At 38.5% G+C, this 14951-nt stretch overlaps 1 long non-coding RNA gene and 1 pseudogene across 16 annotated transcripts; one reads left to right on the top strand and one right to left on the bottom strand.

Moving 5' to 3' along the window:
* Positions 1-344: 344 nt before the first annotated feature.
* LOC147933329 (uncharacterized) lies at positions 345-2397 on the top strand. Of its 16 annotated transcripts, none has more exons than XR_015575189.1 (7): positions 345-733; positions 852-1099; positions 1219-1331; positions 1431-1492; positions 1577-1828; positions 1924-1972; positions 2066-2397. It is a non-coding gene; the product is annotated as an uncharacterized LOC147933329 (long non-coding RNA). The 16 variants fall into 16 exon arrangements; XR_015575186.1 differs by having other exon boundaries at positions 2061-2397; XR_015575200.1 differs by having other exon boundaries at positions 414-733; positions 1748-1828.
* A 5232-nt stretch (positions 2398-7629) lies between these two features.
* Positions 7630-9664, bottom strand: LOC147933328 (uncharacterized; annotated as a pseudogene).
* Positions 9665-14951: the final 5287 nt, after the last annotated feature.

Here is a 14951-nt window from a genome sequence, read left to right as displayed (position 1 = left end):
AGAACTTATAAGAAAATTAATCTATCACAAATCTTAAATCTTAACCCTAAACCCTATACCCAAAACCATTAACCAAACTCCAAAACCTAAATCATAAACTCTAAATCTTGAACTTTAAATTCTTGATCATAGAAATTAATTCATAAACCATAAAACTAATATTTAAAACTATTTACATATTTTCTTTACAAAAAATAAGTTTTAAAAAACCTACTAACTTATAAATTTAAATCTTTAACCAACAATTCAATATATATATATATATATATAATTTTCTAGTTCCAAATTTCTAAAACTTAAATCCCAAACCATGTTATAAACTCTAAACCTTGAACTTTATACTCATACTTCAAAATTGAAAATAATCTAAAATTTACATTGAAAGATTTATAATATAGAGGGAAAATGAAATATGGGCCTAAAATTCTTCAAAGCCTTTTCTATTTTTGTGCTTCTTCTTCTGCCGTAATTCATCTCTCTCTCTCTCTCTCTCTCTCTCTCTCTCTCTCTCACAGAATCCAAATTCACCCTTTGAAATTCCGACTATGAGCGAGCTTGTTGCTGGTGGGTTCGAGATCGGCGATGATTGGATCTCGCCTTGCTAAGAAGGCGACAACTAAAAAGCAGTACAGCCGGTCTCCTGTTCCCCATTGGCCGATTAGCTCGATTTCGTAAGAAGGACGAGTACGCCGAACGTGTTGGTGTCGTAGCTTGGATTTAGCTAGCCGCCGAGGTAATTACCCCTTCTCTCTCAGTTATTTTGACCTTCAAATTCATAAAACCCTAATTTGAACGGGGTTTCATAAAACCCTAATTTGAAAGGGGTTTTTTTTTTTTTTTTTGTAAATTAGATCTGTGTAAGTTATGGAATTGACTGGAAACACAGAGAGGGATAACAAGAAGACTATGATTGTGTCACTTCACTTTCAGCTTGCGGTGAGAAACGATGGGGAGCTGTGTGAGTTGGTTGGTGATGTGACGAATTCTAATGGAGGTGTGATGACTAACATTCACAATCTTCTTCTCCTCCTTCCTCAATCGCCGTTCCTCAGCTCTCATTCTCTTCAAAGACTAAAATTCACAATCAAGCCAAGCCAAGGTCAGATGTCTTAATATTGTGGGTCATGAGATTTTTTTTAACATTGTTGATTATATAACTATGGTTTTTGTTTGCAACTACATCAGCGATGTTACTTACTCAAACTAGTTCTTATTTAGGTCAATGGAGATGGAAAGTATGAGCGGATAAGGTCAACAAGCCTTTGGTGGAGGTTCTTACCAAGAAGAGTGTTGTCTTTTCCACATCCTTCGTCCGGTTGTTCATGCATGAGGTTTTAGTTTATCCTTCTGTATCTGTCATTCGTTTTTGGGGCTTTAGTTTAACACCATACAGTAGATCTCTATTATATCTTCTCTATATTTAATTGTAGGATGATCTACTATTTAAAGTCCTCCTGCAGTTCCTGTCTGTACCATTGCATAGAGAAGAACTGTAAGTAGGGTAAAACACTGCCTTTTTTGCAAACAGTTACCCAGATTTCTATGAGCTCTTATGGGCGTTTTTTTAACTTATAAGGCTTAACGTGGAAGAGCATTCGCGTCAGGATGAGGACCAAACTATTTTCTTCCGTTTATCATAGGGCTCTCATGTTTAAACCAATGCAGCACCCTTCGTTGTATTCAACCTGTCAAGAATCTACAAAGATCAATTTTCGCATCTAACAGTTTGGATTCCCTTGTGTTACAGATTGACATGGACACTATTCAAGTCAGTAACCTGAATAGGCAATTTATATTCCGTCCTTCTCATGTTGGCTCCAAGGCTAAGGTATATTTGCTTGAGCTAAGTCCAAGAGAATCCAGTTCATAAGAGAATTCATGTGACCATATAGACTCAAAGTTGTTTGGGTTTGTTGAATCCAGTTTAGGAGGTATATGTTAGCAACCTGAGCTCATTCTCCCTCGCTTCAAGGTATGTAAGCAGCCTGAGCTCATTCTCCCTCGTTTGTGTTTGTTAAATCCAGTTTAGGTATATGTAAGCAAACTTCTTTTTTCTCCAGTTCAGCTGATTTCTCTCTGATGGTGTCATTAAGCAACCTGAGCTCATTCTCCCTCGCCTTAAGTTCCTTAAGAGATGCTTCCATCAGCTCAGCTTCCTTTCTCCTTGTCTCGTCTCTGCAGTTTGCTTCAGGTCAAAATCTTTAACATTCATCTCAAAAGCAAAAGACTTCTCATATGGGAAAGCAAAGTAACCTCCTTGATGTTTCTGCATTACCCCAAGATACCTCCAATATTTACTTTCTTTTTTAGTAGTATGATGTATTCTTATATTTAATTATGTTTTTAGTTTTATTTTGTAATACAGTTTTTTTAATATCATGGTTTCATAATAATAAATATAGTATTTATTTTTAACATCAATTCATTCCAAAAACAAACCGTTATTCAATAACTTATATATGTTTAAAAATAATTAATATATATATATATATATATTAAAATAGTATATATAAATTGCTGTATAAATACAATATTTTTTAAATTAGTCGTCAATTAGTCACTAAATTTAGTGACTATATTATGACTATTTTGTGTAGTCGCAAAATAGTCGTAGCGTAGTCGCTAAATTTAGTGACTACATTACGACTAAATTTACGACTATGCAAAATAGTCGTAATGTAGTCGCTATTTGGCGACTAATTTTACGACTATTTATTTTAGCGACTCTCGATTTACGACTATTAGTTTTAGTCACTATTTAGTCGTAATATACCGTTTAGCGACTAAATAGTGACTAATAGTGCAGTCGCTAATTGCTTGTTTTCTTGTAGTGATTATCTAATTGATTTGGGGTACTCCGATCGAGCTTCCTTCAATGGAACCCACACCAGAACCCTCCACACCCGTCCTTTGGTTGGAGACCTCGACCGAGATGCTGAGATCGACGTGTTTGGGCCAAGATTTGTGATGAAGCTAAATCTGACATCGAGAGAGAGCCTTCGCCATTGATTTTCACAAAATCACGATGAATCTGAAACCTGCCTTAACCAAATCACAACGAATCGCTTCTCCAATCTGAACAGACCCAATTCCTCCACAGGCTTTAAGGACGCGTGGGAAAGTGAACCGGTCCGGTTTAACACCGTCTTCAACCATTTGAACGTAGAGAGCCATGGTATCTTCATACTGACCCAATTCTGCGTAGCCTGAGATAAGAGAGTTCCAAGCAAAAGGTGATGATTCTCTCTTTAAGGGTCCTTTGAACTGATTGTTTTCCGATCAAGAGAGGAGTGGGAGATGGTTTGTTGATAGAGAGGGAAGCAAATCCGTTGTTGTTGTATTGGTTTTGTCTTTGTTGCTTCAACTGTTGGTGATGCCTGGGTTTCTATTTCATTGAAGAAGACGAAAAAAATGGATAAGAGAAGCTTGGTTTGTGTACAACGATACTCACCATCTTCTCTTTTCTCTATTAATTTTTTTCTCTTGTTTCTCCTCTGAGTTGAGTATTCGATGAACGGCGGTTGTTGGGAATAATGTTTCGATTCTCCACAATGTTACGCTTGGAGGAACTGGGATACAGTGTGGAGATAGACACCCAATATTGGAGATGGGACTTGTATTTTGGGTAATATCACGATTGGGGAAGGAACTAAGATTGGTGTTGGATCGGTTGTGTTGAAGGATGTGCTGCCGCGTACAACGGCTCTTGGAAACCCGGCGAGATTGCTTGGTGGTAAACAAGTAAAACGACGTCGTTTAACCAAATTTTTTTTTTCTTTTGTTTCTCAAAACGACGTCGTTTCATACATGGCGTCCACGTAATCAACCGTTAACTGTCTGTTATCACTGTCACGGCTTATATATGAAACAACACTGTTCTATAAGCTGAGACAGTTAATTTGAATTTTATTTAACTTAATGTATGAATTTCCACAGTGTGAAATATGGTGAAGGAATTGAACATACCCCTTTAGTTGGGGTATGAAATTACCGATTTTCCTTAATTATATCCTTTCAGGTTTTCCTCATCTTCTTCGTTACCGCATGTTTAGGTTAGGGTTTTCTCTTCGATTATCATTTTGTTTAGATTTTATGTAAAATATTAGAACTAAAATTATTGTTGAATTGTAATCTGCATCAATGTGGGTCTTACTCTGTTCTGTGGTGCATATAAGTCGTATCCGTATTATAAAAGTAACCTATATACATGTTATGACTTATGACTAAAAACTGAATTATAATGTATGCAAATTGATAAAAAAGGAGGCTCCAATCAAACCGACCAAACCGAAAATTATTGTCCTTACGTCGCCGTCCCAAACTAGATTATCGAAGATAATTCCAATTTTGCTTTTGCCTCCCAATATTAAATTTAAGGTAATGATAACAATTGGGATCGATCATAAAAGCAATATGCTAGCTTTGGTGTGTGATGTATCTATCTTATCGTGTAAACTGATTGCGTGGACGATTGGATCACTTATTTAGCATAATAATTTTTCTAAAAGAGAAAGATCCGTATTGGTTCAGATAGGATCAAAACTTCGAAGTTAGAAGCTCACCAAAGTTGTTAACGGCATAGAAAAACATGATCAACGGAAGAAAACATACCGAACGGTCCGAGCCAGACTTTCTTTTCATTTCTAAAATCTTTCGCATATAAATAAAAACTTTTTTTTATTAAAAAAGTATATTTTACATTTAAAGTTATGATTAATGTAAATAAAAAAATTGATTTGACTAAATAGTGTACATTTCATACTAAACACGTGAGAGTTATATAAACAAAAGCCCCAAGATTGTTACAGAGTGACACAGTAAGATCCACACTCTCGGAATAACGTTAAAAATGTGGTGCATGTAAAAAAGTTTGTCATGTAGAAAACTGTGTGAACTGTGAAGTTACAATAAAAGGGGTCAAAACGTTTTAAAGCGATATGAAGATTAATCAATAGGGATAAGAGTGAAAGTGAAACACTATGAGCTAACACACTCTTGAAATTGTGGTGCATGCAAGAAAACTAAAAAAAAAAATTTGGTATGTTGCTTTTGTAAACTGTTATGAATGGAAGAATCAGTTGTGTATTATTGATAGATGAACAGAGGTATTTATACAATGGAGATCCTAAGTATCATGAATATATGATAAGCCTAAATATTAGATAGATTACAACAAGATATATTATGTAGTTATCTCTATACCCCCCTTCAAGTTGGAGGGGAAAGATCTTGAATCTCCAACTTGGACAGCAAATATTCAAATGTTGGAGCAGGTAGAGCTTTTGTAAGAATGTCCGCAGGCTGCTCCTTAGTAGTGATATGATCTGTAGTGATAAGCTTGTCTTGAACCGCATCACGGACGAAATGGCAATCTGACTCAACATGTTTAGTCCGCTCATGAAAAACAGGGTTAGCAGCAATATACAAGGCAGACTGACTGTCACAAAACATCCGCATAGGTTGAGGATGACTGACACCAAACGTAGACAACAACTGCTTAAGCCACTTAAGTTCCTTCAACGTGTACGCCATAGCATGATATTCCGATTCAGCATAAGACTGAGACACAATATCCTGTTTCTTTGTCTTCCATGAAATCGGAGAAGGACCAAGAAGAACAATGTAGGCACTAACAGAGCGACGAGACAAAGCACAACCATTCCAATCAGCATCACAATAGGCGGTGAGTCGCAGATCAGAATCAGAACGAAGAAGAATTCCATGACCCGGAGAACCCTTAAGGTAGTGGACCGTACGAATAGCAGCATCCCAATGATCTTGACGAGGTGCTTTCATAAACTGGGACAGAATGTGAACAGAATAACACAGCTCCGGTCTCGTGAAGGTCAAGTAAATAAGGCGTCCCACCAAACGCCGATAAGCCGCGGGATTGTCATAGAACTGACTATCATTGCGGAGAAGCATATGATTAACCTCCATAGGAGTAGGCACAGGTTTGGAACCAAGAAGACCAGTCTCAACAATGATATCTAAGGCATATTTACGTTGAGAAATAAAAATGCCTTCTGTATTTCGAGCCACCTCAATACCAAGAAAGTACTTGAGTTTCCCTAAGTCTTTCATGTGAAAACACTGACTGAGGTAGTTCTTAAACTTCTGTATAGTAGAGAGATCATTGCCAGAAATAACAAAATCATCAACATATACCAAGATATGTAGACAAACCTTCCCTTTAATGTAAGAAAAATGAGAGTAATCAGGCCGGCTCTGCTTAAAACCATAAGACTTCAATGCAGTACTTAACTTAGCAAACCAACACCGAGGCGCTTGCTTAAGCCCGTAGATGGCCTTACGCAGCCGACACACCTTAGTAGGATCCGGATTTTCAAAGCCAGGAGGGAACTTCATGTACACCTCCTCATGTAAGTCACCATGCAAAAACGCATTCTGCACATCCATTTGGTGTACCTCCCATCGTTTGGCAGCCGCAATCTCAAGTAGAACTCGCACAGTAGTAAGCTTAACAACCGGAGCAAATGTATCCTTGTAATCAACACCTTCACGTTGACGATTCCCAAGAGCCACCAAGCATGATTTGTAGCGAGCAATCGTACCATTGGCATGATGTTTGATCTTATAAACCCATTTACTACCAATCGCTGTTTTGCCTGGAGGAAGAGTAGTCTCATCCCACGTGTGTTGCATAGTAAGAGAAGAATACTCATCCTTCATAGAATCATTCCAAACATCGTCCAAAATGGCTTGTTTATAACTTGTAGGTTCAACAGCAGAAGTAATCGCAGCCATGAAAGCCTTGTGACCAGTGGAAAAATTAGCTTGCGAAAGATAATTAACAATGGGATAAGGTGTGTTACCTGGAACCGAATGAGGAGAACCAGGATTAGAAGACGATGAAGCGAGAGAGGGGGAAGCATGCACATGTGAAGTCTTGACAACATAGTCCTTAAGTAGAACAGAGGGTTGTCGTACCCGATGACCATGACCTAGTAGCTCAGGAAGACCAGGTGATGTAGGATCAGATGTATCAGAAGACACAACCGGAGACTCGACTATTGGTGAATCAGCCGGCCTAGGAGAGAGAGGTGGAGAATCAACTGGAGTAATAGCCTGATCAGTAGTAGGAGAAGCCGGAGATGAAGTAATAGTATCAGGAACAGGGGAAGTAGGAGACGAAGGACACGGTGGAACAGAGTCTGATATAGATTGCAGAGTCGGAACCGGTGTCAACAACGGAGCAGAGGAAGGTAATGTAGGAGACCAGTCATCAATGACACAGGACGGAGGAGTCATTAGAGGCGGGTCATGAGCAGAATCGGAGACACCGGGAAACTGTTCTTCAAGAAAAATAACATCACGACTTGTAAAGAATTCTCGTCTCTCAATGTCGTAGAGCCGCCAAGCTTTCTTACCATAAGGATAGCCCACGAATATGCATTTCCTGCTGCCATCACTAAACTTTTCCTTGTCACGCGGACGTCGATGAAAGTAACACAGACAGCCAAACGTGCGAAGTGAGTCATAAGAAGGAGAAGTTCCATACAGCATGTCATACGGTGTCTTCCCATGAAGCAGAGGAGTAGGGGTACGATTAATTAGATGAGCCGCAGTCAACACACTCTCACCCCAGAACCGAACAGGAAGCTGAGCTTAAAAGAGAAGGGCACGAGAAACGTTGAGAATGTGACGGTGTTTGCGTTCCACTCGGCCGTTCTGCTGTGGTGTATCGACGCATGATGTCTGATGTTCAATGCCATGTTGACGAAAGAAGGAAGAGAGAGCCATAAACTCAGTCCCATTGACCGTACGGACAGCTTTGACAGGGCAGCCAAACTGTTTGTCACTCATGGCACAAAAGTTATGTATCAAATTTTTGACTTCAGACTTAGCTAACATAAGATAGATCCAGACAGCTCTTGAGTAGTCATCAACAATAGTTAAGAAATAAGCAGCTCCACAAGAAGAAAGAGTGCAATAGGGTCCCCAAACATCGCAGTGTATCAAACCAAAAGGAGTCGAAGCTTTATTAATACTTTCATGAAAAACAGTCCGTGTTTGTTTAGCACGGAAACAAATATCACATGAATGTTTATCACCAAAATCAACTTTCAAACTATCTAAAACCGGTAATTGAGAAAGAATGTTGTATGAAGGATGGCCAAGACGACGATGCCATAAAACCGAAGGAGAGATGTTGCCCTTGCCAGCTTGATGAACATGTGCAACCTTGACACCCTTGAAATAGTAGACCCCCTCTCGCTCTTCACCGGCGCCAATCAGGGTCCTCGTAAAACGGTCCTGTAAAACACATAGAGTATCAGCGAAAATAGCAATGCAACCGGTCTGTTTAAGAAGACGAGACACCGAAATCAAAGTACAAGTGAAGTCGGGAACATATAAAACATTGGACAAGTAATAGTCCCCATTCAGTTGCAAAGTGCCTATTTTCGTAGCACGAGAGGCAGTGCCATCTGGAAAAGTAACCGCAGAAGGTAGTATATCAAGAGTATTACGCAACAAAGACAAATTGCCTGTCATGTGATGCGAAGCACCAGTGTCTATAATGACATCAGTGAGAGCGGTTTTACCAGACAATTTCTCCGTAGACAGTTGACTCTGCTGGTTTTGAAGCAACGTAATAAGGGCAGAGATTTGATCAGTCGGAACAGAAGAAGTGTATTGCTGACAGTAGCTGATGCTGCATTTACACGGCCACGACCTCGACCACCAGAGAAGGATGAACGACCGCCACCGCGACCACCACGACCAGAGGAAGAACGTTGTTGTTCAAAGAACCAATCAGGATAACCATGTAGAAGAAAGCACTCTGAAGCTTCATGACCCGTACGTTTGCAGTGACTGCAGGAACGATTAGGATCACGACTGCGAGTGGTAACAGCAGCAACAGCAGGAGAAACAGAGTGAGGAGCAAACTCTGTTTTGACGGAGAAGCCGACAGCATCTTGCTTGACTTCAGAAGCACGCATGTTGTTGAGATGTTGTTCCGCGAGAATAAACACTATTCAAGTCCGGCAATGGATCTTCATCAATGATCTGAGACCTAATAGTGCTGAAGCGAGATTCATCAAGTCCAAAGATAAATTTGTGAACCCGTCTGTCTTCACGTTCCTTGTCAAATTCAGGAGCAGCAGCGCAGGTGCAGGGAGTAGTAGAGGTAAAAGTCTGTAACTCTTCCCAGAGTTTGGATAGACGGCCATAGAACTCAAGAACAGACTGACCGTTTTGTTTGCAGTTGTTAATCTCGTCCTCCAAAAGATGTTTTCGAACATCGTTTTTGACAGAGAACCGACGTTTGAGAGATTCCCAGAGTTTGAAAGCTTCGGGAACATGAGAAACAGTAGAACGAACTTGTGGATCAATAGCAGTACGTATCCAACCCACAATCATAGAATTAGTAGAGATCCATCGAGCAAGGTCGGGGTTAGAGGTTGGTTTGGGGATCGAACCATCAATAAACCCTATCTTCTGCTTAGCTTGAAGAGAATTCCAAAGCTCGGTGGCCCATTCAGAATAATTATCACCACGAAGTAAGACCGGGGTGATTAGGGAACCAGATTGTCAGATGGATGCAGAGTGTATGGAGTCTCCGAGGAAGATTGGTCCATAGTGGTCGAAGAAGTAGAAGTAGAGGTAGTCATAGACATAGGAGAAGTAGTAGACATGATAGAAGTAAAAAAAATATGTAGAGAAGCGGAAGCAAGAAAGAACCAGAAACGAAAAACTTAGATCAAAGATCGTTTTTAGGCTCTGATACCATGTTATGAATGGAAGAATCAGTTGTGTATTATTGATAGATGAACAGAGGTATTTATACAATGGAGATCTTAAGTATCATGAATATATGATAAGCCTAAATATTAGATAGATTACAACAAGATATATTATGTAGTTATCTCTATATAAACTCTTTTAGAATAACTCTTTTAAGTATAGTAATTAACAACCGAATTGAGTACAATATTAGATGAGAGATTCAGTTTAATTTGTAAATCTTATTAAAATGAGAATCCTCATATATCAAAATAACTGAATTGAGTACAATATTAGACGAGAGATGTTTGAGAATGGGGAGTTATGTAGTAGTATGTTGTATCCCTTTTTTTTTTTTTTGGTAAACAGGTGAAGATTCATTACCAAGTTATGTAGTAGTATGTTGTATCCCTTTCTAATAAAAGGGAAGTACACAACATAGTTTTTGTAGACTTTATATTTTTAATAAATAGTTATAAATGGTTACAAATAGGTTATAGATAGGTTATAGATTAATTCATATATTAATATTAATGGTTACACCTAAATATTAGGGATATTCCAAATTGATAATTGATATATTAATGGTAACAAATAAAATCATGGATATTCCAAACTGTATTTTTGGAAGATTCTAGTCCTATATCAGGTTGTTTCCAAAAAATTTTAAACACAATATTACAAAATTATTTTTCTACAGATTTTATCGATAGACCACAACGTTAACAAAAGATAGATTACGAAATCGATAGATTGATTGGTTACAAGTTAAATAGTGGGTTACAAGATTGATTAAGAAATAAAATTTAACCAGCACGAATACTTATCTATAATCATTAACAATATAAAACTTATAAAATATGTGTTTTTTCAAACCTTCATATTTAGCATATGATTTTATTGCATAATGATTTATCCAAAAAACAATTTTAAAAATAATAACATAAATTATATTTTATATAAAAATGCAATATAAATAAAATGAATTTCAACATATGCTCTAGCATGGTCTTAATCTAGTATCTATATATATGGCTAAACCTTTTATGCTTGTTAATTGATTGGAGGGAATCTGAACACTAAGTATTAGAATTAAAAAGGATCCCAATTTTTTTTTTTTTTTTTTTGAAAATGTGAAATCTAATAAAATAGATAAGGGTCGGCTCTTTTGTTGGTCCTTCATAATCGACGTTACTTTCAATTTCAGTTTGAGTTTAAAATATTTCAAATTGTTCTTCATTGTTACTCTGATTTAATAACGTTTCGAATGTGAGTAAATCTAATGAATATGTGACACTGTGTGTCAGCCCTAGCTAGAACCGACCTTCAACTTGTCTCTCTCACCATTCATATCTCTCAAGGGTCCATTCATCCTAATAATTGAATATTAATCACATTTTTTACATAAAGAAATAAAAAATATATCAAATCTATTTTTTTTTTTTTTTTTTTTTTGAATACACATATGTTTCCATTCCATTAGATAGAGTGTAACATACAAATCAAGTTGAAAAGCTTAAGTAGCCTAAAAGGGCATACCCCAAATTCAAAGATAGTAGAAGTACAAAGATAGATAAGAGCAAGAGATATATGGGTCTTGAGAGCTATGGACCAAGTGCTGAATAGCAAGCTGGAGCATGTGAGATCAAAACATATCAATGCAGCTTCCAAGAGTAGATCATTGGAAGGGAAGGTGGCCAGGGTCTTGATTCGAAGACTTGATGGCGATGAAGCAAGCAAAGCGGAGGATCTCATCAAAGTGAGACAATCTACACGACGTAGTGCTTTGTCAAAGGTGTGAGCAGGGTTAAGAATGCTCTGAAAACCGATCACTGCAAGGGTGGTTGCGTTTTAAGTCTGAAAGGGAGAAGCGTGAAGAGGTTGTGGTAACCACCACTCCGTGGAATGGTGATCATAATGCCACTACTCTTCAAGTCAATATGAGGGAACTTCAATAAGTAGATGCTATACATTTTGGAGAGCTTAGAACACGGAAATGATGGAGAAATCAAACTGGCTAAACATCGGTAATCCCCTCTCCGCAGAGGTGGAATCATAATGCCGAGTTTAAGCCTGGTTATACGCTGGAGCTGAAAGAGTTGAGGGATTGGTGATATGCAACAAATAGGAGCATTAGATGGAAGCATTATAAATCGCCAGAGAGACGGGTCATGGTTAAAGATAGAGCTCTGTAATGCAGTCCTCCATACCATAGTACTCAACTTTCCTCGACACAAATAGATGTCAAGCCAATCCGAAGAGATCGAGGCTCTACTACCGAGGAGACCCCGACTTGACCAAGTAGAGAAACTCGATGCTAAACATTTTGAGCTTGAGATAGCTTTAATACAACCAGTTCTGAGGATGCAGACTCTACACTCAGAGACTTCTTGTCGAGTACAACCAAGCAACCAATTGACACACAGGTCTAAATGGGTTGGGTTCAAAACAGCTTTAGCGGATCTAAACATCTTCCAGTTCAGGGGCAACACAAATGACCAAGATAACCTAAGCACCAGGGAGTTGGATAAAGAGTGAGAAGCGAACCTGGAACAGAACGGAATCAATGGTGTGTTAGAGAGCGCCAAGGATGTGGGTTTCACCGTAAAAGTCTTTGTCGGCTCTAGTGTCAAAACAGAGCTCCCGTCCAGCTTCAGCCAAGCAAACCACTTGGTGAAGGGAAAAGATTCCAAGGATCGGAGAGTTGTTGCGGTTGATAGTGTTAAGAAGCAGTAAGACTGGCGGAAGCCAAGGCAGTTGGGGTGTTCATTGGTCTCAGAGGGAACGTCTCGTGGCTGGGACCACGACGGAGCAGGCACATCGAGACGATTCACCAGAGGCTGAGGTAAGGGAAGGGGATAAAGAAGCTGAAACATGCTCGGAGTCGAGATCCAAAATCTTGAGTGGACTCTGGGAGGGACAAGTGACCATGGAACAAAGAAACAGAGGATGCAGTAGAAGAGAGCAGAGCTTGATAGGACTGAGAGAGCCCGACGCCGGTGAGCCGGAGCTCTACCGGCGTCGGGGAGGGGAGATGGTAGCGGCACCTCGGTAATAGTGCCTGAGAGGAAATATTAGGGCGAACTGCAATCAATTCTCAGCCAAATTTCAAATCTTAGAATATACGCAATATCAAATCTATTTTTTTAAAATAGCAAATTGCAAACCTGAACTAAAAGATAGATATGATTACATCATTATTTTGTCTAAAAAAAAAATTGGGATGCATCTTTATCTAAAATCTCTTCGTCGAATAAGAAAACATCACATCATTTTTGTATCAGAAAAAAAAAGACTATGACATCTTATATTATATCTTTTTAATTTGTATCCCACATATGAGAAATAACTAATTTGCGATTTCGAGGACTCTAATCATCAAGTCCAACATTTTATTATTTTTTGGATTGTAACATTAATATAAAACCGACTATGTTTTAAAATGTAACATTAATATGCTAGAAACATAGTCGTCGTCTGTTGGTTTAAGCTTAAAGATAACTTGAGAAATAAGTTGTACTAATCCTATTAGTATTATGATTCAAAGAGATAAGGATCAAATAAGTTTAGGAGATATCTAAACTTAGGGAGATTTTCTAATAGGATTAGGATATGTGAGCTATTATAAATAGAGAGGTCGAGACATGACATAACTTGTAAGGTTCTGTGAGAAAACCAAGAGAGCTTTAGGTTTTGAGTGATTTTCCTAAAGTTAATAAAGAGAGTGATTCTTAATTCTTGAGTTCTTAATCATTAAAGTTATCTTTGTGTTAAGAACAATAATTGGTATCAGAGCTATGGGAGACATAGTAGAAGCTGCATCCGAGAAAGTTAAAGAAGGAGGATCATCAACGCTCAAGTGTCCAATGCTAAACTCCACCAATTACACAGTATGGGCTATGAAGATGAAGATACTACTCAGAGTTCATAAAGTTTGGCCTATCATCGAGGCACCAGGTAACGATAACGATATGAATGACATGGCTATGGCCCTACTGTTTCAATCAATTCCAGAATCTCTTATTCTGCAAGTTGGAGATCTCGATTCAGCAAAGAAAGTGTGGGAGGCTATACAATCAAGACATGTAGGAGCTGAGCGAGTTAAAGAGGCAAGATTGCAGACACTAATGGTTGAGTTTGATCGACTCAAGATGAAGGATACGGAAAAGATTGATGATTTTGTTGGAAGATTATCAGAGATAACCTCTAAATCAGCAGCTCTTGGAGAAATCATAGAAGAGTCTAAAATAGTGAAAAAATTTCTCAAGTGTTTATCACGAAAGAAATATATAGCTATTGTTGCGTCTCTGGAGCAGTTTCTGAGTCTTAACACCACCACCTTTGTGGATATCATCGGACGTCTTAAAGCATATGAAGAACGCATTAGTTAGGAGGAAGAAGAAACTCACGAAGATCCTGGAAAACTCTTATATGCGAACAATGATAACCAATCGACTTTTCTACCATTGCAGCCTAATTGCAAGTTTAATGGTGGATACAGAGGCAGAGGTAGAGGGGGACGATTTGGCTATAGAGGACGAGGTCGCGGAAGGTCATATGAAGGTAGAGACATGTCAGAGGTTGTGTGTTTCAGATGTGATAAACATGGACACTTTGCTTCACGGTGTCCAGACCGCCTGCTCAAGTTACAAGAAACACAAGAGAAAGAAAATAATGAAACAGAGACTGCAGATGAGCTTATGATGCATGAGGTGGTATTTTTGAATGAAAAGAAAATCGTGCCAAGCAAGTATCAGATTCGTACTGGTGAAGAAGAAATGTGGTATCTCGATAACGGAGCAAGCAATCACATGACAGGTGATCTACGGTATTTTTCAGAAGTTGATTACTCCATTACTGGAAAAGTAAAGTTTGGTGATGATTCTCGGATAGATATAAAAGGAAAAGGCACTATACGGTTCACTGATGAGAACGGTGAGCAGCGAATTTTGACTAATGTTTATTTCATTCCAGAACTTAAGAGCAATATTATTAGCCTTGGACAAGCTACGGAGTCAGGATGTGATGTAAGGATGCGAGGTGAATATTAAACAGTACATGATCATGAAGGAAAGCTGCTTGTTAGAACGATGAAATCCAGAAATAGACTCTACAAAGTTCGCATGGGGATAAAGAACAATAAGTGTTTACAATCAGCTGTAATAAACGACTCGAGCAAGTGGCATTCAAGGTTGGGGCAT

Source organism: Camelina sativa, chromosome 12 (genome assembly GCF_030686135.1).
Source record: "Camelina sativa cultivar CO46 ecotype springtype chromosome 12, ASM3068613v1".
Taxonomy (NCBI): Eukaryota; Viridiplantae; Streptophyta; class Magnoliopsida; order Brassicales; family Brassicaceae; genus Camelina; species Camelina sativa.
The sequence above is the reverse complement of the archived record's forward strand: the minus strand, read 5'-3'. Positions and strand labels throughout refer to the sequence as shown.